Source organism: Ambystoma mexicanum, chromosome 10 (genome assembly GCF_040938575.1).
Source record: "Ambystoma mexicanum isolate Mex_15411 chromosome 10, UKY_AmexF1_1, whole genome shotgun sequence".
Lineage (NCBI taxonomy): Eukaryota > Metazoa > Chordata > Amphibia > Caudata > Ambystomatidae > Ambystoma > Ambystoma mexicanum.
The window spans coordinates 499,897,578-499,923,997 of NC_090932.1; positions in this window are offsets into that span (position 1 = coordinate 499,897,578).

A 26,420-nucleotide genomic window follows, 5' to 3' on the forward strand; every position below is an offset into this window, starting at 1 on the left:
CACCCTCTCTTGTTTTGGTTGGTGGGGGAGCACACACGAGAATTATTTTGTTAAAATAATGGATTCAAATGGTGCAATTTGCCGCACATATTTCAGAAACATTTGGTAAAAAACCACAGAATGTGATTAGTAGGGGAACACACCAATTGCTCCAAGGTCACCAACAGTGAAGAGGATCAATCTGCAGCACATTGTCACACTAAATGTGCCCAAAGATTATGATCAGGCCCTGTCTCCACAACATGCCTCTTCATTTCCACTGCAAAACATATCTTCACCTTGCTTCTGCTAAAAAAAACTCTTGGGACCCGGCCATAAAATATTATCATACTGATTGTGCCAAAAGGAAATCATTGTGCTTGCTGCCCCGCTTTCACCCCATAGCACTCTCTCTGCATCATTCTATCACATATCATCACTCTTGCTGCCCCTACTCTACCTATATGCCTCTCACCTCCTGTTCCATGTGCCATGCAGCTTTCCCTACTAGGGTTGTGCCACATTCAGGCCCCATTCATCTTCCACAGTCCCAAATCTGCCTCAGGGCTGAGCACTACCTGTATGTGGTGCTCAGTTATCAGGGGCGTTGCTAGGAGGGGGCTAAAGGGGCTATAGCCCCTGATCCTTTGGTTGTAGCCCCGGATAGAATCTCAGGAGCTACAGCCAAAAGACTAGCTAGCCCCCAGTCCCAACAGTTCCGACATCAGCATAGCCCCGGGTCTTTTCCAGAACTAGCAACTCCCCTGTCAGTTATTATTATTATTTATTATTTATAGTAAGAGCTACAAGCACGCATGTGGGCCTCAGAGCAGCAACAAAAAACAAACAGAACAAGCAACAAGACAAAATACATACAAGGGATAAACAAAGAAGCAAGCAAAAGAGAGAAATAAAAAAAGAACTAAAATTAGTAAATCTTGAAATTATTTTTAGAAGAAAGAATAGACAAACTGCAAATGTAGAAGGGTAGGCTATTCCACAAGAGTGGTGCCGCGATGTCGAACAGTGCAACTTGTTAGCTGGAGTTTTGAATGACCTACTTCCAGACGGTTAGGGTCCCGAGAGCAAATAACTCTTCTGGATTTATGAAACCTGATCCCAGCAGTGAGGCAAGCAGGTGCCAAATCATGTAAGGATCTGTAAGTAAGTGAGAGAATCTTGTGTTTCATACAATCTTGAGCAGGCACCCAATGAAGCGAATGTCTGGTGGAGGTGACATGCACCCATCGAGAAATATTGCAGGTGACACGAACAGCGTCATTTTGAATGACCTGCAGCTTGTTTATGTTAGCTTGAGAGGTCCCTAGAAAAATTCAATTACAGTAGTCAAGCTTAGAACAGATGATAGCATGTACCAAAATGGCACAACTTTGCTCAGACAAATAGGGCATAATTCGCCTGAGAAGCTTGAGATAGTATGAGCAAGAAGATCTAAGGTAATCAGTATGGATATTCAGAGATAACTCACAATCCAAATAGACTCCCTGTGTTGTAACTTTCTGAACCACTGGGATGAAACAATCAGAGATTAAAAAAGCACCATAACAGGAGTCGTGTTTTTGAAGTCTTGGCCTAGTACCCAAAATTAGCAGTTTGGGTTTTGTGTAATTGAGTGCTAGTGAGTTAGCTGCATCCAGAACTGCATAGTGCAATAGATCTGGTTGACTTTCATACTATCTATATTGTGATTCCAAGTAAGTTGAAAGAGAACCTGAGTATTGTCTGCATAGTTTGTATGACAGACACTCAACTTATCCAGAATGTCAAATAGTGGTCGAGTATATATATTGTAGAGGGTAGGTGGAAGGCACGAGCCCTGGGCTTCCCACAGGGAGTGCAGTGGGAGAGGCCTCAAACCATCCACAAAGACCTATTACACCAAGACACATAGACACCCACCTATCCAAAGGAACAATTCGTCCATCCAAATCACCCGCTGGTGCTTCTCTCTTTTCCGTACCTAAAAAGGACACAAGGGAACTCTGTCCATGCCTGGACTATCGGGGCCTGAACCAGTGCACCTTAAAAGATAGATATCCCTTGCCACTCATTTCAGAAATCCTGGAGGCGTTACATGGAGCAGTGATCTTCACCAAGCTGGATTTGAGAGGAGCTTACCACCTAATTCGCATCAAGGAAGGTGATGAATGGAAGACGGCCTTTCGGAACCCCTTTGGTCACTATGAATATCTAGTAATGCCATTTGGACTAGCAAACGCTCCTGCTGTATTCCAACGCTTTATGGACCACATTTTCTCTGATGTGCTGTTTCTATTAGTTATCATCTACATAGATGACATATTGATTTACTCACAAGACCCGGCCCTGCATTGGAAACTCGTCTCTTTGGTCTTACAACGGCTATGCAAACACCATCTGCTGGCCAAACCCGAGAAGTGTATCTTTCACGTTTCCACAGTCAAATACTAAGCCCTCTAGGGGTTGCCATGGATCCAACCAAGGTCGAAGCAATCCTCTCTTGGCCGGCTCCGACCTCAGTGAAACAAGTGCAGTCATTCCTAGGACTCGCTAATTTTTACAGGAAATTAATCCCAACGTTCTCAGCTATTGTGCAGCCCATTGTGCATTTGCTAAAGAAAGATACCCCCTTTCAATGGACAGCAATCCAGGAAGCCGCTTTTCAGAAACTAAAACATCAGTTTACTAGTGAACCCATCCTGGCTCAACCAGACACTACTAAACCCTTCCTGGTAGAAACTGATGCTTCAGAATATGCAATCGGGGCGGTCCTCAAACAAGAAGCTGGAGACGGACAGGAACACCCCAGTGCCTATCTGTCATGAACACTACATCCGAGTGAATCTCATTACTCGGTCCTGGAGAAGGAATTACTCACCATCAGACAAACCTTCCCAGATTGACGTCATCTTCTTTTAGGCACAAGTTATCCAGTTGTAGTAAGGACTGATCACCGGAACCTCCAGGTCCTACAGTCTATGGAATGTCGAAAGAGTCATTAGGCACAATGGGGCTATTTTTTTGCCCAATATCAGTTCAGCATTCAACCCGTTCCAGGTCCATCTAATGTAATGTCTGATGCTCTTTCCAGAAGACCGGATTACATAGAAAGAAGAAACACTAACTTTTCCCAAGATGTTTCCCGACAAGGTGTTCATAGCCCAGGCCAATTTACTCTTAGGAACAATACAAGAAGAGACTGCGACTTCGGACATCTGGAGGGAATACACCATGGACAACCTTTGGGCTCTTTCTACCAAGGATGGATATCTGTTTAAGGACAAGAGTTTGGTGGTCCCTACCCAGAAGACTCAGAATAAGGTCATGAGTCTCTGCCATGACACCTTTCATTCCGGGCATCGTGGAATTAAGGCCACATACCAGACCATTAGAAGGAACTTTTGGTGGCCCAAAATGCGCTCTGACATACACGGATATATCCAAGCCCGTTTAGTTTGCAATCAGAACAAGACTGACAATAGGAAGCCAGCGGGTCTGCTTCATCAACCTGATTTGCCTTATCGACCCTGGGAGGTCATTGCCACTGACTTCATTGTGGACCTTCCTCCTTCCAAATAATTTACCACCATAATGGTCACTGTAGACCTCTTTTCTCACATTGCCCACTTTACTCCTCTAACCAAACTATCTTCAGCACCTGAAATGGCTGGGATCTTTGTTACACACATATTTTGGTTGCACGGGCTGCCCTCCAAGATCATCTCTGACCCCGGGCCAAAATACATTTCCAGGTTCTGGAAGCATATCTGCTATCAGTTGGGTATTCAACGTGCCCTGTAATCGGGTTATCACCCGCAAACGAATGGCATCACTGAGAGGGTGAACCAAACCCTTGAGAAGTATCTACTGTGTTTTGCCTCAAGGGTACAGGACGATTGATCACTCCTGATTCCTGTGGCTGAGTTTGCTTACAACAATACTGACCATTCAATGACAAGGACTAGTCCTTTCTTGTGTAACCAAGGGTTCCATCCATCAGTGTTTCCCACACTCTTACCACATACTACGTTAACTCCTTCAGTGGAAGCCTGGATAGCACAGTTGGTCTCCATTCACAAGCAAGTGAAGGAACACCTGGAAAAGGCCAGGATGGATATAAAAAGATTTGCGGATACCAAAAGGCGACCAGGGCCTTCCTATGCTGTTGGAGATACGGTTTGGCTCTCATCTCGAGATCTACCCAAGCATCTGAGACCCAACAAGCTAGCACCACGCTTCTACGGACCCTTAACAGTGATTGAAATCATCAATTCTGTAGCCTTCCGACTCCAATTACCAGCCACCTGGAACAAGATCCATCCTGTTTTTCATACTTCACTGTTGAAACCCTTCCACCACTCAACCAAGTCAATACCTCAACCTCCCCCACTTATTGTAGATAACCAAATCGAATTCAAGGTTTCTAGGATCTGTGATTCCAGATACAGAAGAGGCTGTCTCCAATATTTGGTGGAATGGAAGGATTATCCACAGAGTGAACGTACATGGGAACCAGTCTCCTGCATGAATGCTCCCCGCCTTATGCAACGATTTCATCAGACTCATCCAGAAAAGCCGGGTGGACTGAGGTTTAGGAGGAGGCATGCTGTCATGAATCGCCGATATCGACCCTTCTGTTCCGCCTGGTCCTTCAGTCAATAACCAAGTACTCCGTTCCCTTTCAACATGGCCGACACTAAGAGATGGCATGGTCTAGTCTTTCTGTACTCTTGAACATGTTTCCTTGAAAATAGACACACCCCTGCGCTTCTGCGCATCTCAACGCTCCCTTGCCTGTCCCTTCGTTCCCACAAGTTTTGTGCTAGCTTCTGTCCTTTACCTAGTGAACCCTGGTATCCGATCCCCAATTCCTCCCTGGTCTCCCTTCCTCTCTCCTCCGTGGTCTCGGGGTACGGAGCCTCCTTATCCTTTCATCCATTCCTGGTTCCATCCCAGATCCTCCCAGGAACTTTGAACGTTTTCCTAGACCCAGAGATGCTGCTGCCGGGAGTCAGAAATCAGAGCGCTCTCCGTAACCCAGCAGACTGGATTCAGAGGATTCCAGACCTTATCTCTACAAGGCTCGCTCATCAAGAAAGAAGAAAACCGCGAACCTTAAGAAGAGACCTTTGGGAAACAAACAGGTGAGTCACAAATCCGAGGACTCGGATTCTGACAATCATGTGCCCAATAGTTAAAATCTCCAAGAATGATGGTTGAAGTGGAGAGTTTAAGAGCAAGTGTTGAAGCTGACTCTCAGAGGATTGCATTAGTTGTGTAGGTCGGTAAACCAAAAGCAGATTGTAAGGAGCATCATGATTTATCCACAATTTAATGTGCAGACATTCACAGACATCAGTTGAGTGACAATCAACTTTGTGAATATCCTGGTTATCTTTAAAGACTCATTAGAATGTGTAACATGGGACCAGTTGTTCAACAATGTGGCTCGAATGGGAGGACATGTAGAGTCGAGTTTACTTTAATGAATGTTTTGGCTTAAAAGACAAAAGGCCGTATAGCTGAGAAATATCTGATGCAAATGAAAGTGAGACATGTCAGTAGTAAAAGCTGACGAATTCAAGCTCTCTGTGCCCAGTTCTGCCCCGTGCCCAGACCTAACCCAATGCACTCTGCAGCATCTGAGCCTCTCCCCATTCTTCTCTCATTCCCCGTACCTTGATACTTGAACCCTCATACAAACACATGCGTATTCAATCACACAGATACACACCCAGTGTGCGCCCTCTTTCTCTCTCTCGCTCTCTCACTCTCTCACTCTCTCTGTCTCACACACACACATTTATTTGAAGTGCATACTTGTGCACTTGCCTGCACTCACATCTGACACCTCACAGCTCTAGTCCTCACAAGCAGGCAGGAGGCAGCAGAGTCATGCCATGCTGGGTGATTCGCGCCTCAATAGGTCAGGATTAACCAGCTGTGCCCAGGGGGGTAGCCTCTTTAATAGGTGCCTTCGCACGCTCCTTTCCTCTCACTGCTGGTACACAAGCTAGGAGTGGGATTAACAGTCTAACGCCACCCACAACTCGTGACAGACAGAGACAAAAAAGGACGAGCAACCTCTTTTCTACCTCGAGGTCTCTAAATTAGGCTCCCATAGGACAAAACAAGCGTACAACTTGACAGGTTTGTGGATTCTTTACAAATGCAAAGCCTGCCCACTGACATTATCATCTTATAGAGCAGGAGTCAGAAATACACTGTATATTACACTAAGATATGAAGTCTGCTAGGACATGGGAGCGTCCCAAAATATAGGGTGGTAGTGCTCAAACGACCACAGTGCAACAGCCACCACTGTCCCTTTTTTATCCGGAAATGGAAAAATCTCTGGTTTATTTTTCAGAAAGAAGTGTTTTGTTAAGGATGGGCTCAAGCTGAGCCACATAGTTTTGAAGGCTGTCATGTTCTTGTGCACAGGGTAGGTGAAAGTGAGGCTGCTACTCTAAGTAGCTGCCCTGTTTAATGACCATGCCCATTCCCTACTTGTCTTGACACATGCAAGAGGGAGCACGGACACTTCCATTTCCATGCAGCTCCAATGTAATGCCTTTCAGCTTATTTCAGCAGTTGGTCCTGCGGTCCCATACAACTCTCCGACCATAACAGCCAAATGTGCAACCATAAAGGCAGGCGACATACTTGGAAACAGCAAGCGATGCAGAGAGGACAAGAGCTAGATGGGTTGTAGCAGAAAGTTCCTGAACACACGTACCACATCCTTTGCGAGTATGTACACCCATCATGCTCTCTAGTAGCAACATCTGCTGTGCTGCTACGCATAGTGCACAGTCTGGCTCAACAGCAAGTCATTTTCAGGTACTATGGAAAGTGTGAAGCAGGGGTGGTGACCTTCAAACCATCTGCATCCACTGCCCCAGAATATAGTATCCGAGTGGCCAGTGGGGGGTTCAGGTCACACCTCCACTCTACCCCAGGCACCAGCTGTCCTGCCTACCTCTGCCCAGCTCCAATAAGCTGCTGTAACTATCACTCTAGTATTTAATGACAGTGCCCTGTTTTTTTAATTCAGATAAATCGGTCATTGACAATAAGAAGGAAATTAATCAATGGGGCTCATCCAGTAAATCCACCATTTCAAGTGTTTTTTCTATGTCTATATCAGGGAGCTGAGAAGCATTCAGGCTTCACTCTATGTATATTTGGAAGGCCGAGGATATCCATATTTGAACCGAATAAATTAATGGTCTAAGTTTAACTTTGCAAGTAACACTCATTTCAAGTTCTGACCATAATTTATGTACTCGGTTAGATAAGCACAAGTGTTGTTTAAATAGACTATTCTTCATAGGAGTCCGTTTTTGTAAAGGACAAACCAACAGAGTTTGTGTGGCCATTACGGTGCCAATTATGCGCGAGTTTGTATTTTTCAAGCATGGATGCAATGTCTTTCTGCCATCAATTCTTTGTGACTCACAGGATGGTACCTCGCCAGTGTTTTAAATGTCTCAAACTAATTTCAATTTACTCCATAAAGGTAGTTGGAAAATGCCTCTTTGTTCAAACAATCAATGCTAAGAGTTACAGAAACACTGAAGGATTTGTTTGTGTTTGGTATACGTTGCGTGCTCTAGCACCTCAAAGCATCTGTGTGCTAGATGGAATTACCAGTAAAATATCTCAGATGAAATAACCGGACCGACTCAAGGGAGATGGTAAAATACTGCTGTAATCTCAAAGAAGTCAAGCAGGGGAATAAACGCTCATCAAATCGATGTATGCAGGATTACAATGTATTTTTTATTATACTCAGTTTATATAATGCTAGATGCGTCATCTATGACGTCATCCTATGTGGCCAAACCGCAAAACCTATCGACGGGTCGGATTCGATTAGGGGAAAATGTCTACATATAGAATGCATGAATATTAGTTTCTCATTGGTGGTCCCTTATCTGTAGGACACGCCCTGAGCTGCTTCTATACACGTGGTATAATATACTCGTCATAGCAGAAAATATGTCAGCGGAAAAATACTTTGCAATATTTTATGTAAAAGTGCATGGCAGGCTTTTCTGATTGGCTGGCAACCCAAATCCAACCTTGGACATTTTACTAGCTAGCAGCACATACATAGAAACAAAACCCAGGCGCTTGGAGGTACTTCAGCTCACCCCTTGTTTCCCCAAATAGTCTGCCCTCGATCATCAGTAGGTCTTATGCCATTGTCTTCTGTTTGAAGGCTGACCTTGCCAGTCTGCACTGTCTTGGGACATTCGACGGAGTAGCTCTACACTTAATGAATAGCCCTTGTTTGCAAGCTCTCTATCACGTTTTATAAGACCATCAGTTTGTCTATTTCTACAGTGTATTAAACACCATTTGATTCAAATATGCTGGGGGCAGTTGCTCCTCTTGGTCTTTACAGACTTGCCCACTTTGTCCCATAAAAACGTTGTGCACTTTTGATGGTCCAATACTTGGCATCCGTAAATGTTCATGTTCCTCCTAATCTTTGGGAAATATGTCCTTGCACATCGTCTGCTTGTTAGACTCCCATCATGCTTTTCCTCCATCTCTCGAAATAGCATTCATGGTTCCAAGACAAAATATACTCTTCTATTTTGCAAGGGAAAACAACTTCTTTATCATATTTTCACTTCAAGATCCTGGGCTTGTATTTTGAGGCAGCTGGGTTGATTGAAATAAGCCATCGTCCATTTTCTTCTAATGGTCGTCCTAAATGTTGAATATGTACCTCTCATAAGCAAGCTTCTATGTATTAATTCTACATTGTGTTTCAGCGTATTTCCAGTTATTGACTAGTGAGTCACTTCATTCATCTGTGTTTGTGATTACTGTATCTTGGAATACATGTTTCTCTCAGTGCTTCAGTTGCATCGTCAATTTTATGTATTTCTGTATCGTTTCCGCATAGGATCTAAATATTCTTTATGACATTCTTTTGCTGTTGTCAGACTTTAGTTTAACGCTCATCCATTCTGTTCATGGCTGCATTTCGACTGCTCAGTAAAATGCATCCTTCTTGGTAATTTTCTCCACTATGTCAGCTTGTTGGTACACTCTGAAGGGTTGTCTGAGCGCATATCGTCTCTCATGTGCTCGATGTGGTACACAATAATTGCAAGGTTTCAGGCATGGGTTCCATGGCCCTTCATCTATCATCCAAATATGATGGTGGCAATGACGGTGGGGACTAAGGAGAAGACAGGTACCTCCTACTCTACATGTACTTCAATGTTTTAGACCTAGCCCTTTAGTTTATATATACAAAGAGATGCAAATCTATTTATTGAGCTCCATAGCCTTGTTGAGGTTTAGGAAAATAATGCAGCAATCCCTCCAAATAAAAGGTATTCCAATTAATGTGCTGTTTAGCTTCAGGGTATTGGCCTTAACGTTGTATATTGTTTCAATGAGCTAATTTATAAATACAAGAGTTTGGGGCAAATACACATCCTTTTAGTAATCATTTGGCAACAGTTAATGGCTTTGTTCTTCCCAATGTTTACCCTATTTTACAATATATGATGAAGTTATACCTCCTCCTTTATCCGCAGACCAAGAGTGGTCTTTGCAGCCAGGAAATCTGGCATATAAGGGAATAATAGCTGAAGCCATGAGCCAAACAGGAAGTGGTAATGATTGGGAGCAGACAACACTCCATTAATCGACAGGACCGCACCTTAATTTATGTAATGTGATCTCCAACCCAGAGGAAAACAAATCCCTATGTCATATGGGTACTGCTCTATACCTAGTGCTTATATGCAGGTCTCTGAGACCATGAATCTCATTGGGTTTGCCAATCCAGTTGTTGACCTGAAATTAGAACCAACATTTTCCTGAGAATGCCCTCTAATATTCCTTGAGGTGGCAACACAGTTATTGAGAGGACTGTGGTTAATAAATCTCACATGGAAAGCCACACCTGGAAGAGACAGAATGTGTGACCCTCTTATACTGCCCTCTGCATGTGGACTGGGAGGTCAGCACAGTGCAGACAAGATCTTACCTAATGCTGGAAAGAAGGGAGAGAGGTATCATCGGGAAGAATGGGATGGAGCAAAATGATTCCCAAGGGGGCTCAACAATAGGGAGCCAAGGCAGAATACCAGCAAAGTCTAATGAAGACGTTCCAGAGAGGGGGCACTTTTGCTTGGAGAAAACATGGCTGCTGGATCTTCTACCAATTTGTGAAGCAGTTAACCTGCAGAGGGCAAGGCAAATGAGGTCATCAGCGTACTCAGCCAATCTGGAAGCCCCTCATAAAAAACTATTAAAATCAAGAATGGATGGAGACGAAATAGGCAAGGCCAAATCAATTCTGACTCTGGGTGGTGTGAAGGTTAGCCAAAGCATGAAGAAGAAGCTTGTGAGCAAAGCAGATTTAACGAAGGATGCAGCAACAAAGGCTGCAGCTACCACCTGGCAACATTGATGGGGTGCTGAAACTGATTAATTAAAATGACCATGACAGGCATCCCTGAAGAAGCTGGCCTCTAAGCTATGGTCTACGATGGAAAGGATTTCAAGAGCTGAACCCCCTTTACTTCATGAAACTGTTGAACCTGTCTCCCGGTGTAAAGTTCACCGTAACCCTTACCCGAAAGAGATTGTGTAGGCTAACCCTCGTATTGGGAAGAGCACCACATCTCTTAATTATGAAAGAGTCATAGAGGGAAGAATACTATTGGTCTCATTATTAGTTTGGTGGTTAAGCAGTGGTAAATCTGACAAGTTACCATCAAACTCGTTTACATTTACCATGAAGCAGTCCTATGGCATTAACACAGGATTACGAGTGGTGGTATGGCAGTCAAATTCCACCTTTGTAGAGTCCTTTGGACACCATGGGGATTTTTTTGGCAAATATCCCACAAATGGTAATGCCACGTGGTAAATTTGGCGTGTTTTGCAGGTACAGTGGAGTATTCACCTTGAGTATGTGGTGAAATGTATTGGTATATCCATTGCCACCAATAAAAGTGGTGTCAGGGGCTTGAGGGCAGAGACGTGCCCACAAACTCTAGCCTTCTGAGCTGGTTACTTTTACAGGGCCCCACTCTGAATGCTCATGCAAAAGACCAGCAGGATTGGGTGTCTGTGTCTAGACCAGTGGTTTTCAAACTATTTTGGCCTGGGACCCCCCTGAGCAAAATTTGGCCAGGCCGGGCCCCCCAAAAATGCCAAATGGAGAGTATGTATTGTGCACCGTCACCTGCTCCCATCACAGTCACTGGGCTCCATCATCCCACTCCTACCCAGTCCCTGTGCTCTCCCCACAACATCGTACACCCTGTGCGTTCCCCACCCTCCTCTCACCACTATCCCATGGTTCCTGCCCATCCTGCTCTCACCATAGTCCCTGTGCTCCCCCATCCCGTTCCCAACACAGTCCGAGGGCCAGTGGCAGCTGATGAATTTTTTAAGTGGCGGGGCATAACTATTTCCCCATAAAATGTCATAGCGCCCGAGCAGAGTGAGGGCGCCCGAACCAATCAAGAAGGGTTTGGAGGGTTGGGGGGTTCCGCCGTTGTTTAAAAAAAAATGGGTTAAAATGTTGCATTGTAGAACATTCTTTAAAAAAAAACATGGATAAATAGCCAAACAGTTTCAATTGGTGCTTGGGGCCCAGGGGGTAGGCATGTCCAGTAAAAAGATACCATCCCTGTCCCCTGGGCCCCACTGGGCCTAACACAATCAACATGATTATGTGTGTATGCAAGGCGCTGGGTGCCATGGGTGAGAGCATGATATTTTTGACTGCACATCTATGATAGAAATCAAGGTAAAAAAAACAATCCCTGTCCCCTGGGCTCCACAGCGCCTCAGAAGGAGAGCTAATTTTGGCAGATGGGTAGGGGGATTGTGCAACAAAGGCATTTAGGCATTTTTAAAATGCCTTTGTTGTACAACCCTCGTTCCCCCCTCTATCCACCACTTGCCAAAATCAGCTCAATGGACCAAAACAAACTAACACACACACACAAACACAGTCACACAGCAATCACTCTATCATTCACACGAGCATCCATCACCATACACTCACTCATAACGCAAGCATACACGCATCCATACACATGTTTAAATTTTAAAAAAAAATTAACATAAACGTACCTTCTGCATTGGCCTGTGTTTGGGTGCTGAAACGCCTGGCTCCAGGCTGCTCTGTCCGTATGTGCGAGGAGGCGCAGGGGCTCCCCCTCGCACATAAAGACATGCAATGCCCAGCCAGCATTTCTAATGAGCTATGCAATGCTGGCGAAGCAAAACACCCCAGGTTTGCATGGCTCAGTGAGCATGTGAGGCTGTGGAATTGTACTGAACTGTCAAAGGGAAATAGTGTTTCCCTTTGACAGTTCAGCCAGCCCAGGAGCACTCCCTCAGCTGGAAAAAGCAGCTGAGGGAGTGCTCACTCTTTCACTGGACTGGCTCCTTAGCTCCTCCATAATGGTGAGGGAGCCACTGGGTAGGCGCCCCCTTGCCATTATGGATGTGCCGGCAGCCTCAGAGTGGCCTATAGGGCAATGCCTGTATCAAAAATGCAAAATGCAAGTGTGGGGCAGTCAAAATGGACCACCTATTTGGGCAATGTGGGCCAGTTTGATGAGTTACTTCACTATGCAGTTAGTAATTTTGACCATTGCTGCTGAATACATATTCTTTAAATATCACAATTTACTTACATTTTAACACAGAGCACCCCCTTGGGTACTATTGAAACAATCTGTGACTAAAGGAATGAATATCCATTTACAACTGCAGGCCACTTTTTCATTTGTGCCTGAGACAGTTTCATGCTTCAGCCCGAAGCAGGAACCAGCACACTGTTAACAAATGGCACATGGTACAATATGATATGCGATGACAAAGGAAATGGTCAGAGATTGCCTGTTGGGAATCCCAGAAGCCAAACTCTGAACAAAGGAATGACACAAGTACACACAAGTGAGGACAGGAACATTAACCAAAATATCCAGGGAATAATAGAAAGTCAAAGTAAGCAAGGTTCAGGACAGAGACCAGTAATGAAAGAGGAAAAGCAAGAATAATACAATCTAAGTGCAGTGGTACAGCAGACTGGAACTGCAGACTAGAAACTAAGGACCGGAATCAAGGAACAGTGGACTCAACTATAGACCAGGAACAACAAAAAAACAAGACAAACTCCGCACTAGGAAATCAAGGACTGAACTACAGACTGGTAACAAGGAATTCAAGGAAATGTAAATCTGGACTGGAATAACAAGGGCAGGAATGCAGACAGATAACGAGGAAACTCAGGACGGAAAATGGGACGCTAAAGCCAGGTAAAAGGCACCATGGTCATAGAACAAGGAACTGCAGGCAAGGAAGAAGAGAATGGGTGGTAGAGAGCAAAGGGCTGCAGACAGGGAACAGGAGACTGCAAGCAGGGGAGCAGGGCTGCACTTCAGGAAGCACAGAGGTGCAGGATAGATGGCAGGGGAGTGTAGGCAGAGTAGCAGGGCTGCACGGCAGGGAGAACAGGGCACTGGAATAGTAGCAGGAGCTGGAAGCAAAAGGAAACAGCAGAGCTCCAAGGATCAAAGCACAAAGGGCTGGGAGCAAACTCAATGCAACAGCCCTATGGCCCTGCAGGCAGCTGCTTAAATACTGATCTGCCCTGAGCAGAAGCAAGCTCATTAGCATCACCTGGAGCACCACACCTGAAGGTAATCAGCCTCCTCCCTCTCTGGTCCTGGGAAAGTGAAAGCAGCACTGATCTCTAATGCTTCTGGGGATTGTGGTTTTAAGACTGCTGCATAGGAATAGCCAGGGAAAGAGAACTGTCACAATGTGCATTATTGGACACATAGTTTGTGAAATTAAATAAGGAAGTACCAAAGTCTTGCAAACGTAAAATAAAGACAAACAAATGAATAGGCATGTTCCAGGGAGGATTATGGTGTTGAATGAGTCCCAAATATTCTACAATGCGTGCCGATTGGTACTCCAGGGGCGCACTAGTGACAAGTGATGGTATCAGAATTACTGCCACTTTGTTACTGCACCTCCAAACTCATAATGAGCCTCTATATTTCTGATTGGTGAAAAAAAGCAAACAAAGGTGTAATGAGGTCTACGGGCCTCATTATGAGCTTCGCAGTGTGGGAAATAAGTAGTGATAATTCCATTAGCACAATTTTTCCTGCACCGCAAATGATGAGTTTGGCGGAATTACCACTGATGGAATTACCACCAAGACCTTTGAAGGAAATGTAGAGGATTTACCTCCAGCATTATGCTGGAGGTAAATCCTCCACCTTTCCTCCCAAAATCAGCAGAATTACCACCCAGTAATTCTGCCGGTGGTAATTCTGCCAAAAATTCCCATAACTTTGGACTAACACAGACTTTCCACCACTTGTAAACTCATGGAGAGGGGCAACCACTAGGTCCAGCCATGATAAAATGAGAAACATATCATTGCTTTGTTCCTGATTTATAGGCATCAGGTAAATCAAGTATCTAATAGATTATTAATAACAGACTAAGGGCTTCATTATGAGTTTGGTGGTAACAGTAATTCTGTCAATATTTTCTAATTTTTTTTACTGGTTCCCTATCTCTCTCTGTGCCCCTCTCCGCGAAAAAGACGATTAAGACGAAAGCGTCGGAAGCGGCCAGTTCTGTGCTCTGTTACGCGTGCGAGAGAGCGAGGGAGCGTTGGAACGCGGTGCGGCTTGACGCGTATCGATACGGCAACGGGTCCGTTACTCTAACCGCAAAGGCTGCAGGCAGAGAACAGCGTTGCCGAAGTGAAGCGTTGCCGAAGCTTGCGACCCCCTGCTACCCCCCGTATACTGCGTGCCTACATCAGCGGCCCCGTACGTTGCCCAGGGACTGGAGTCGCGGTGGGCAATCGGCGGTGGGCACTCGGCTGATATACGCCGTGATACCGCGGCCCGGGACTACGGCGATCCTGTGCCTTGAGCAGCGGCCGCAGAGGGCTCCGCGGGCGGCTCACAGACTTGCAGGAAAGCGGAGGAAAGCGGAGGCCGGCCCGGAGCAGTGAAATCTGCCTACCAGCAGAAGCGCCCATGCGAGGGCTTGGCACTTGGTAAGATCCACTTTATGAAAATCCGGCTACTTTTTTCTTTTCGTTTCTAGCCCGTTTGTCTTGGCCCTTGCTAGGTCCTACACTGGAAGGACCTAATCTGTACTTTGCACTGGGTCTGGAGGCCTAGTCATAAGCTGACCTCATTAGGAGACTGTAGGTCACCCTTGGATCTGGGCTTCATACTTTACACACAATCAGCTCCCTGTGACTACTAGAACTCCATTTGGATAAGTCTATAGCCTATAGACTGTGATCGGGTGCTTGCAATCGAGCTTATAGGCATACTTAGCCCAGGGAACTGTTAATACACTGCTCTGAACAGTGTCTCTATACACGTGACATTGAGTTATCAGAGATTATTAATTGAAGAAGCATTTCAAGACCCAACATGCTATCAGTTAGGAAATGCTCTGCGACGAGATATAATCTACGTAATCAGAAGAGCGGAACCCCGACAATAAAAACAAACACAAGTAAAGGATCCAAAGAAGCACCTGTGGAGAAAGGAGCAATCACTGATTTTTTCTCGCTCCCCGATACCGCTAATATTACAACACCAATGCTCCTGATGGATAAATCTACGGGGGATTCTGGTATGAATACCTCTATGGAGGCACTTGGTGAAAGTGTAATAGATAACAATTCGTTATTGGACTTGTGTTTATCTATGCAGAGATCTATGACTCCTTACCCAGGAAGTAATTCGGCTATCCAGAATGATAGCTACCAACACCTGCCTAATCACACACAGCGTGAAACATACAACAGTCTATCTGCTTCTCCAAATTTGGATGTACATTTGGAATCTACAGAACCTGATTGCGGTAGGGATCAAGGAGAAAGTCAAATAACCTTGGGTGACTTGCAATCTTCAGTTGCATCTCTGCAATTTGCTCTAAACGTCCTACTAAAGATGTGTGGGAGGATATTGGAAGTCACTCTTACCCTACCATCAGCAAATAACGGTAACAGTGATCCGCCTCACAAGGAAGAGAAGACCATCCCGCCAGACTGCCCGGAGATCGAAGACATCGACTCCAACACCACAATGAATGTGGACGTCTTCTACTCACGTAAACAGCGACGATTGGTGAAAAGAGCCCTTGCGAGGAAAAAGCGCCAAATGGCAACCTTAAGACCACCGGACACAGTGGAGCAGGAAAAAGAAATATCTACTCCTACCAAAGGCAGCACCCCTAAACAAGATAAGAAAAAACCCAAACGCAAGGCACCTCGAGAGAATAAAGGCACTGCTAGCAGGGAGAACAAACTGACTAGTTGGCTTATTCTTGAGAAGAGCACTAGCAATAATACAGTTGAGGAGATTGTCTCGAATAAGAGTATTATTGCACCTCAAGCAGATGAGAGATCCAGACCATTCAATATGTCTTGATGAGTTGAAGGACAATCCCGCAGTTGACACTACAAATGCCGTACCAATCAATCCAGCTCGAACAGATATAGTTTCTGTACCATTAGGGGAACTTCAAAATGACGACAAAGGCAATAATATACCATATCAAGGTGGAAGGATATGTATTATCAAAAACCTGTACCAAAACAGCGATCATGATTGGCTCTCTAGATCGGCGCTTTTGACTAGACTGTATTCTATACCACAGCTTAGGGTGCTGAGATCAGAAGATTTCGAATATGTGGAGCCCTTGAAAGCAAAGAATTCTAATACCTCGGCACTACACTGTAAATTTTTAGCGACTGCCAACCTGATTCGCGGCTACAAAGCAAGCTTGTGGGAAGTGGATATTGAAGTAGATGCTGACCCAAATATAATCGATCACCAATGGCCAATACATATACCAAGCACCAAAGCTGTTGAAACTATAGTGCCGAAATTACCTAAAGGCAACGCAGTACAACTAGCGGATGTGCAAAATGTTCTTAAATGGCTTGCCGAATCCCTACCGTCGCTTTCCTTAACCCAATGAGATCAAAGCTTAATTACATGGAATTGTCGGGGATTTAGCCACTTATTATCGGCAGTGGGCTCATCTTCTCTGCTTGTAGGGAAAACATGTATTTGTCTACAGGAGACGTGGATCACCACTCAGGCACTTCTCAATGGCTATTCAATTCATCAGGAATTAGCCAAAAAGGGGCCCAAGGGAAGACCGTATGAGGGTCTTATAATTGGAATCATACACCTACTAAAATCTTTGAGGATCCACTCGAACTTTGATGAATTTGTACTAGCTGTTGAGATTGAACTCACTGGGAAATATAAAATGGAGAAGATGTTAGTGATTAACCTCTACAATCCACCTGAATCTCCACACAGAGATCTCATCGGGGATGCTTGCCATTCGCTGCTGATTGATTGGATGGTAGATTCTGACCACAATCTAGTAAAAATTGTAGGTGACTTCAACTGTCATATTGTGGGTCCGATGAGTAAGACCAACAAACCACTGTTGAAGAATATAGGCACGGTGTGGCATAAGGAGGCGAATGCGGGGGACTGCTGTGGTTCAATTTTTTCAATGCTTGGGATTTTGAAATCTTGAATGGTAGAACTCCCAGTGACTATCCAGGTCAATCTACTTGGAGAAATACCAGAGCCCGCAGTACTCTAGATTACATCTCTGTAAATCCATCAATGGCTAATCTGACTGCGGATATGAAGGTCAGTGACAACGATTGGAGCGACCATTCCTCCCTATTGTTAACATTTAATTTTGTTCTTCAACATATTTGCCCTCGATCGATTGGCAATTTGAGAACGAACCACACCTCTACAAATATTCGCTGGTCAGATAAAAATATCACAAAAGCTGTAGAAGCTATGAACAAAATGCCAGATATCGGCCATGCTGCTCTTCTCAGTATGTCCGGCAACGATATTGAAAAGTGGATAACTTCCTTCTCACACAAGCATGCCGCTGTGAATATTAACATAATCGCTCCTAATGCTAAAATAACTAACACATTTGATGTTGAAATCAGAGACGCTAAAAGAATCTTAAGAGCAGAACTTAAGATGCTACAGAAAAACTCTACCACCTGGGATAGTTACCTGATTTCTAGTAACAAACGCAAGAATGCCTTTAGATCTTGGCTTAGACAAAAACGCTATGCGTCCAAATTAGCTAAATGGCAAAAGACAGTTCAAATATTATGCACAAGAAACTCCCGCTCCATATGGAGTTTATTGAGTCAGGCCAGAGGCGAAACGAATAGTAGTCTTAACAATCCTATTGACAAGGGCCATTGGGAGGAATTTCTGAGAAGTCGCAATAACCAGTTATCTGGTTTGTCTATGGTGACGACGGTCTGGAACAGCCCTGCCCCTCCTTTCAAGGTGTCGTTCGATTCACTGATAATTATGATAAAAAAACTCAAATCATCGAGAGCGCCTGGGCCTAATGGCCTGGCGAATGTTATATTAAAAAGCAACCCTGAATATTGGGCAGAGGTCCTGAAAATACTGTTTGAAAAAACTTTGAAAGACGGCCTTATACCGGACTCCTGGCGAACGGCAACCTTGGTCCCCATATATAAGAGGGGAAGTCACACAGACCCCTTAAACTATCGATTATTATCTATGCTGGATTCCACTGGCAAATTATTTTCGACATATTTACTTCAAGAGCTCCATATATGGATGGACAGAGAAAAGATCTTGGACCAATTCGAATGTGGTTTCAGGAGTGGATACTCTACGGTGCACAACCTTATTACAATGGATATACTCCGTAATAAGGCCAGATCTCCCGGCAGTCCTCCAATGTACATACTATTCATTGATTTTAAGGCTGCCTTTGATCTAGTGCCGAGAGACTTGCTGTGGACCAAATTAGAAAATCTAGGATGCCCGAAGGGAATATTATATTACCTCAAATAGTTACATTGGGATACCACAGTCTCTCTAAAATTAGATGCAAAGGGTAACAGGACCAATGAGATCGACCAATCGCGAGGTGTCAAGCAAGGCTGTGTGACAGCACCAACACTATATAATCTCTTTGTTCATGATATTCCAAAAGCCTTATCTGAAGTCCCACCTAAGATTGGCCCTGCTCACTGTGCAGTTCTAGCCTATGCGGATGACATAGTCATTATGGACCATACTATTAAAGGTCTTCGAAATTCTGCAGAGGCATTATGGAGCTATGCCAATAGGAATGGCCTTACTATCAACCTAGACAAAACCCAGATGATGGTTATCAGCAATAAGAAAATCGCCAGAGTGAGTCTACAAATACAAGGTTCCAGAATTCAATATACTCCCTTTTATAGATACTTGGGAATTGAAATAGAGCCAAAGGGTCAATATGCGATGTGTAAGCAAGTCCGAATTACGAGAGCGGCACAAATCAGTGCTCTAATATATCGTTTCTCCACTTCTCACTGCGGATACACAGTCTGGGCTGCACGACAACTGTATCTACAGGTACTAACCCCTATGATTATTTATGGATTAGAAGCCCTGCAGCTCATGGATTTGGGGTGCCTCCAGATATTAGAAGGAAAATTCTGGAAGAAATTACTTGGCCTCCCAAATTGTATACCAATGGCTATCTTAAGACTTGAATTGGGCCTGATATCTTTAAAAGCACAAGTTCTCAGAAAAAGAGCTGAACTATATTTAAAGATGTCACTAGTTACAGAAAATCCTCTCCTGAACACATTGCATAATGAAACAAATAAATCGTCTTCATTCCCTCTCATGAAAAAACAAATGGAGGAATATCTGGAAAAGATTGGCTGGTCAAATAGGCACAACGGCATTCGAACTTCCACCTTGTGTGCCTTATCTAAAAAATCAGAATTATATGATTGGATTGAAAACTATGCACACTTGGAAGAGTTGAAACGATATAAATTTGTCCAACATATGAGATACATTTTCAAGAAACCGGTTCCCTATCTCTCTCTGTGCCCCTCTCCGTGATTAAGACGATTTATTTTATTATTGCGGATGGACCAACTGCCGGTATTGGCTATTAGCGGGATTATGAGTAATCTCACCAAGATAGAACGATCCTGCCGGTTATGCATGAATAATATGGCGATTGAATCAGGAAAACATGTATTAACTAGATGTTCGGCCATGCAAAAAACCTATGCAACTTGCTATGGGGACTTTGTCCACCATTTGGACCACATTTGCAGCGAAGATTTTTGGCTTAGGGCGCTCAATGGCTCAGGAATGAAGCTCTATATTGCGGTTTATAACGTATGGCTAACAATTGAAAAATTATTAGAAATAGCTATATAGAGACATTTTACCTACTTTTATTATTGTGACTATAACTAGTCATATGGCTGTTTGTATTAGTTGAGGTTTATACGAGCTATTGACATGTAAGTCTTATAATATAGCTTGAATGCCTATTTTATATAAGTTACATTATTATTAGATACGGATTAATGATATTATCTTTGTTTTATTCAAATAGAATTTTATTCTATAAAATGTTTTATTGATTTATATGTGAAAAGCTTATGTTAAGCTGTTAATACATTAATAAATAAATAAATAAAAAATAAATTTCACCCGAAATACAAAGTTCCAAATCTGGATTTGGAGGAATACCCTAGTGGCTTTCCATTGGATTGCCACCAGAAGAAAGGTCTGCAAGCAGATTTTCAGAAATCTTTGTCCACATTTCCATCCACCTTAAAGATGGAGTGAAAATGGTTAGAGTGCACAAAATTTGTTTAGTTACTGAACAGGAGGGAAGCACAGAGACTAGTCTTCAAGAGTGTAAAATAAATGTATGTTGATCAAAGTAACTAGGTCAAACGGTGGACATTATGGATGCCCCCTTTGCTTAATCTGACCAATGTGAGGCATAAAATGGTCAGTATTGAAATGTAGTCTGCATTATATCATATGATAGGTTATTTATAACACGCTTAATACCCAGCGGTTTCTAAGCACAGACCCGTAGAAGGACCCTGTGTTGCTCTGTGTGCTCCTGCTTCGAAGGTGAGCACCTTGCCTCTTGAGCTATCCTGCCAAGACTGAGCTATCTATCCTACCATGTTCAGTAGTGGTATGACAGATGTCATGTCCTGATGCAACAAGATATATTAGGCTCTTAACAGCTCAAGGGCCCCTTTAAGATAGGTTTAGCTTTTGACCACTCTGTAATTACTCAGTTTTCTACTAATGAGGAGCCTAAGGCAGTGCTTTGTTGCCCCACTGTGAAATTGTGCGCTATAAACTCAAAATTAATTTGAAGTGCTAGTGGGAAGAATCTACATCTGCCAATGCAGGGTGACAAAGAGGCTTCTAGGATGGCACCTGAGCATTTTCCCTTAGAAGTATCAGCAGAGAACACTGCTCAGTGTCAGAACTCTCGGTGAGGGCTTGATAAGGCGTAGAGCCCAGAATGCCTTAACTAAACAGTATGATTGTGGCTTGGGTGTGCTTGATAAGGAGGGGACTCCAGGATGCCTTAACTAAAGAGTTTGGGTGTGGCTTGGGTGTGCCTGATAAGGAAGGGACTCCAGGATGCCTTTACTAAACAGTTTGGGTGTGGTTTGTGTGTGCTTGATAAGGAGGGGGCTCCAGGATGCCTTAACTAAACAGATTGAGTATGCCATGGGTGTGCTTGATAAAGAGGGGACTTCAGGCTGCCCTTACTAAACAGGTTGAGTGTGGCTTTGGTGTGCTTGATAAGGAGGGCACTTCAGGGTGACTTTACTAAACAGGTTGAGTGTGGCTTTGGTGTGCTTGATAAGGAGGGCACTTCAGGGTGACTTTACTAAACAGTTTGATTGTGGCTTGTGTGTGCTTGATAAGGAGGGGACTCCAGGATGCCTTAACTAAACATTTTGAGTGTGGCTTGGGTGTGCTTGATAGAGAGGGGACTCTGGGATGCCTTAACTAAACAGTTTGAGTGTGGCTTGGGTGTGCTTGATAAGGAAGGGACTCCAGGATGCCTTTACTAAACAGTTTGGGTGTGGCTTGTGTGTGCTTGATAAAGAGGGGACTTCAGGCTGCCCTTACTAAACAGTTTGAGTGTGGCTTTGGTGTGCTTGATAAGGAGGGGACTTCAAGATGCCTTAACTGGTTGTGGCTTGGGTGTGCTTGATAAGGAGGGGACTCCAGGATGCCTTAACTAAACAGTTTGAGTGTGGCTTCAGTGTGCTTGATAGGGAGGGGACTCTGCGATGCCTTAATTTAACAGTTTGAGTGTGGCTTGGGTGTGCCTGATAAGGAGGGGACTTCAGGCTAACTTTACTAAATAGTTTGAGTGTGGCGCGGGTGTGCTTGATAGGGAGGGGACCCCAGGATGCCTTAAGTAAACATTTTGAGTGTGGATTGGGTGTGTTTGATAAGGATGTGACTCCAGGATGCCTTAACTAAACAGTTTGGGTGTGCTTGATAAGGAGGGGACTTCAGGCTGCCTTTGCTAAACAGTTTGAGGGTGGCTTGGGTGTGCTTGATTAGTAGGGGACTCCAGGAAGCCTTAACTGTTCCAGTGTGTCTTGGGTGTCAGCAGATTAGCTTAGAATTAAGGAGAGCTGTCTTATATCTATTTCAGTCCCTCACCTACCCAAGTGGTTAGTTCAACGTTTTGAATTGACTGTGTGTTTAAATTAAGCTAATTAGTCTAGGATCTAAATTGAAATGAATAGTTAATAAACCTGCCATCCTTCACAGTTCAGGCTGGTCTGCTTACTTTCGAGGCAGGGCCAAGAGATAGTTGAATATGGCTGCCACCTTCTGCAATGACACAGAGAGAGAAAATATTGATGCAATTAGCAACTGCTGAGTTATTCCCAGTGAATCAACGGTTTCCATTTGCCATTCTCGTGTGTTTTTGTACCAACCTTATCACATGTTGTGTTTTGGGGTTTTCCGTCAGCTTTGTAGTCTGGAATTCCTATGAAAGCAGTGTGCCCCCGAGCAGGACTACTCACCACTCTAGTAGCATCTAGAGGCTACCATGTGCACGCAAATGCAGGAAGTCCTATAGGAAGGCGGTTCTTCTGCTATATGCTGTCCTAAGACATCCTGGGCTGAATAGCTCCTACTCATCTGCCAAAACACAATACCGTTGACTTCACAGACGTAAAATGGAACAGATGCCACCACAGGTCAGGCTCTGCCACGCGGGTGATATGGCATTCAATCTATTCTCAAATTGGCCTCCTTCTTGCCTCTTTTATTCTAGCTGGCAAAGAAAAAGAAGCTTGGTGGGAGAACCTTAGATGGTGTTGGGGGCGTACCTTTGGAAACCTATAGCTACATCTCTCAGTGATGAAGAAAACCACCTCCAATAAACTCAGGACAAGACTCTTCTATTGAAAAGATATTTTACCTCTAGCCCTTCTCCCTTGATTTCGGCATTGAATTTTCTTGTGCGCATAGTGGTCTGCTCATGAACATCTCCTGAGGAGTACGTGTATTGCACTTCTTCTCCCATGAACTTAACTAATTTGATTGCCCCAAGGCTGCACATATCAGTCTCCCACTCCATCTTTCTCTTGGAGCACCACAACGTTACTGCATTCACAGTTGGTGTGAAATAAAGCACCATTAAATACATAAATACGTGTCCCCAAACCTTGGAGGCAAAGGACAGAAACGGGGCTTGATAGAATGAAACCTCAAATTACAATTTCACCAACAATTAGTGAGTTCACTGTTGTTGAGAGATTTGGCTGGCAGAGTGCTGGAAGCTGAACATTATTTGCTGGTCCAGTGTTTCTGGCTTCATGAACTGATGATCTAGAAGGAAAGAAATGGTAACGGTCACATGGCAAAATGACTATTGATGTGGTGTAGGTGTTGGGAAAATCTGTCAGTTGGATGACCTCTTTTCTGGCGAAGAGGATGGGTGAAGCCAGTAGTTCAGGGGTCTTGCCTTTCCTCCTTCCTCTCTAATATGTATTTGCAGCTCCTTCAGGCTCTTCCTATGGGCCTTGAAGACACATTTCAACACTGCGCTGAGGATACGCGGATCATCTTCAGGCTCAAAGAATATCAGGATTCTAATCACCTGCACATTCAGGCAATGTTCAACTATGCTGAAGGATGGATGAGGACACATTGGTTGGGCTTGAATCACGATAAGTCCAAAGACCGCAGCTTTGCCTCTCCATCCACCTTACCTAAAACCTTTGAGGCCAACCGCTATATCTCCATCAGAGTACTAGATATACCCATCCAATACAAAGATCCTTGGCCAGAGTCCTTGACTCTAACCTCTGCATGCACTCACATTTATCAAGTGTTACAACCTTTGTGAAATATAATTAATGTTATTGAAACAATTCAGACCTCTTTTGTTTGCACATCATTCATAGCTCACTCCCTTATAGGAGCAAAGCAGGATTGCTGTAATTCTTTATACTCAGGCTTGCATGGGTAAGGTATTCAGCATCATCAGTGTATATTAAACACTGTGGTCAGCATAGCCACAGTTATGAACATGTCTCTCCTGTCCTCAGACAACGTCATTGGTTATCTGTGAAATCTCGGATTGCATTCAAGCTTCTAATTTTTAAACACAGCACTATACAGACAAGCACCTTTGTACCTACTAAATAATCACAGTTTTTGGCATTCTTGTAATCACCCGTAATGTGCTGGGACTCTTTGCACCCTTGCTATGCCAGCTATAAGCACTCTAGAGCACTTTATAAGTAATTTGCATTTGTACAGTGTTGGGATGGAAATGAGTATATCCCACACCCCTAAGCGCTTTAAAGCGAGCAAATACCCTATGGAATAGTGTAGTGTATAAGAGGGGACAGAACCACACTATGAAACTCGGTGCAGGGTTTATATAGCACGAACAGCAGCTGCCTAACATTAGGAGATACATAGAAAGAAACTCCATTTTGCAGTTATAACAGAAGCACAGGAATGCATGACTGCGCTGCACCAGTCGAGCTCCATGGAAAGATTTCACTAGGCCCAAATCATTAAGGCAGAATGAGACCACACCACCAGTTCACATGGAAGTTCGCTTCCCCCTTGTCCCTTCACTGTTGCACATACTTAGTATCACTGGGCAGAATGCGCCCTGCAGGCCTTGAGACAACACCAGGCTCCATGCAGTGTCCATTCATCACAACCAAGCTGCTTGCAGGCCTCTAACCTCCACCCAGCCAGCCCAGAGTCAGATCCCTCACCACTGACCCGACCCCCACATCCCTGCATTCCATGATAAGCAAGCGACCCCCCAGTCCTAGCACAAACCAAGTGACCATAAAAGATCTAAGCATGCACAACTGTTTCACCCCGCAGCATAAAACACATCCTTTGTAACACGAGGTACAGGGAGGGATAAATTATAGATCAAAGCAAGGGTGGAAGCCCCGAGTGCGATAGGTGAGATATCGACATAGCCCAGAATGTGTAGGTCAGTATGACTGTATTTCTTCCTCCCTTCCCCCTAGCACCGATCCCCAACTGCCCAGGTGCATGCCACAGTGATGGTGTAGTAGGCCGAGTATGCTAGTTTAGATTTGACGATGTATCTCATGAGTGACCTTCACTTCACGGTGCGATAAGCCAGTTGCCCTACGTGGAACCTGACCAATGGTGAAGGAACCAACCAATTGTAGCCTGGCATCCCATGTGGAGCAGTATTGTGTATACTGTCCAACTTATGAACTGTGTAGGTTTAGACTCTATATGTGATGTCATCTATGATGATGTGGCCTCATAAAAGGCATTGACCTGTATTTCGAAGGAAGAATGTTCTCAAGCAGCAGAGTCCTTTTTTAATATTTTGTATTCTGTATAATTAAACCTTGTTTTCCCTGCACGCTATCTCCTGGCTTATTTCCCTAGAGGGCTGTATTCATCTTGAGTGTTCGTAAACAGGGTGCAACCTTCAGCACCAGACTTTGGAATGCCCTCCAGGAAGACCTTAGCCAAACATAAATCTCCTGTCTTTCTGGAAGACGATAATCCCTAGAGCCGGTGGTAGAAGTGTCCCAAAAAAGTAGTGTTACTGTGGCCATGGAAGGGAGCAGCATGCATCACATGTTTCAAGGATTGTAGCCATGCTGCTTGACAGCCAATTGAGTTGAAACAGATTTCAGTTTAGCTCTAACTGCTATTGGGTGGTAAGGTGGAGAAATGTGTGTTATCGTCTCAAAGAACAGTTCCGGAATGGGGAAAAGGGTTGCAAAAAAGTAGTGGAACTGTGAACAGTAAAAAATAAAAGTAGTGGGACTCTGCTCCCGACTGTTCCCGCTCACCTTGACCAATGCCTAGAGCACGCACTTCTCTTTGCAGATCTTACTTTTGCTCTCAATTTGGGCAAGCGCATTGATACCTTATAGGTCACCTGTGCTATACAAGCACGATATGGTATGGTACGGTATGGTATGGTTTGGTAGCTTGAGTATCGCTATAAGA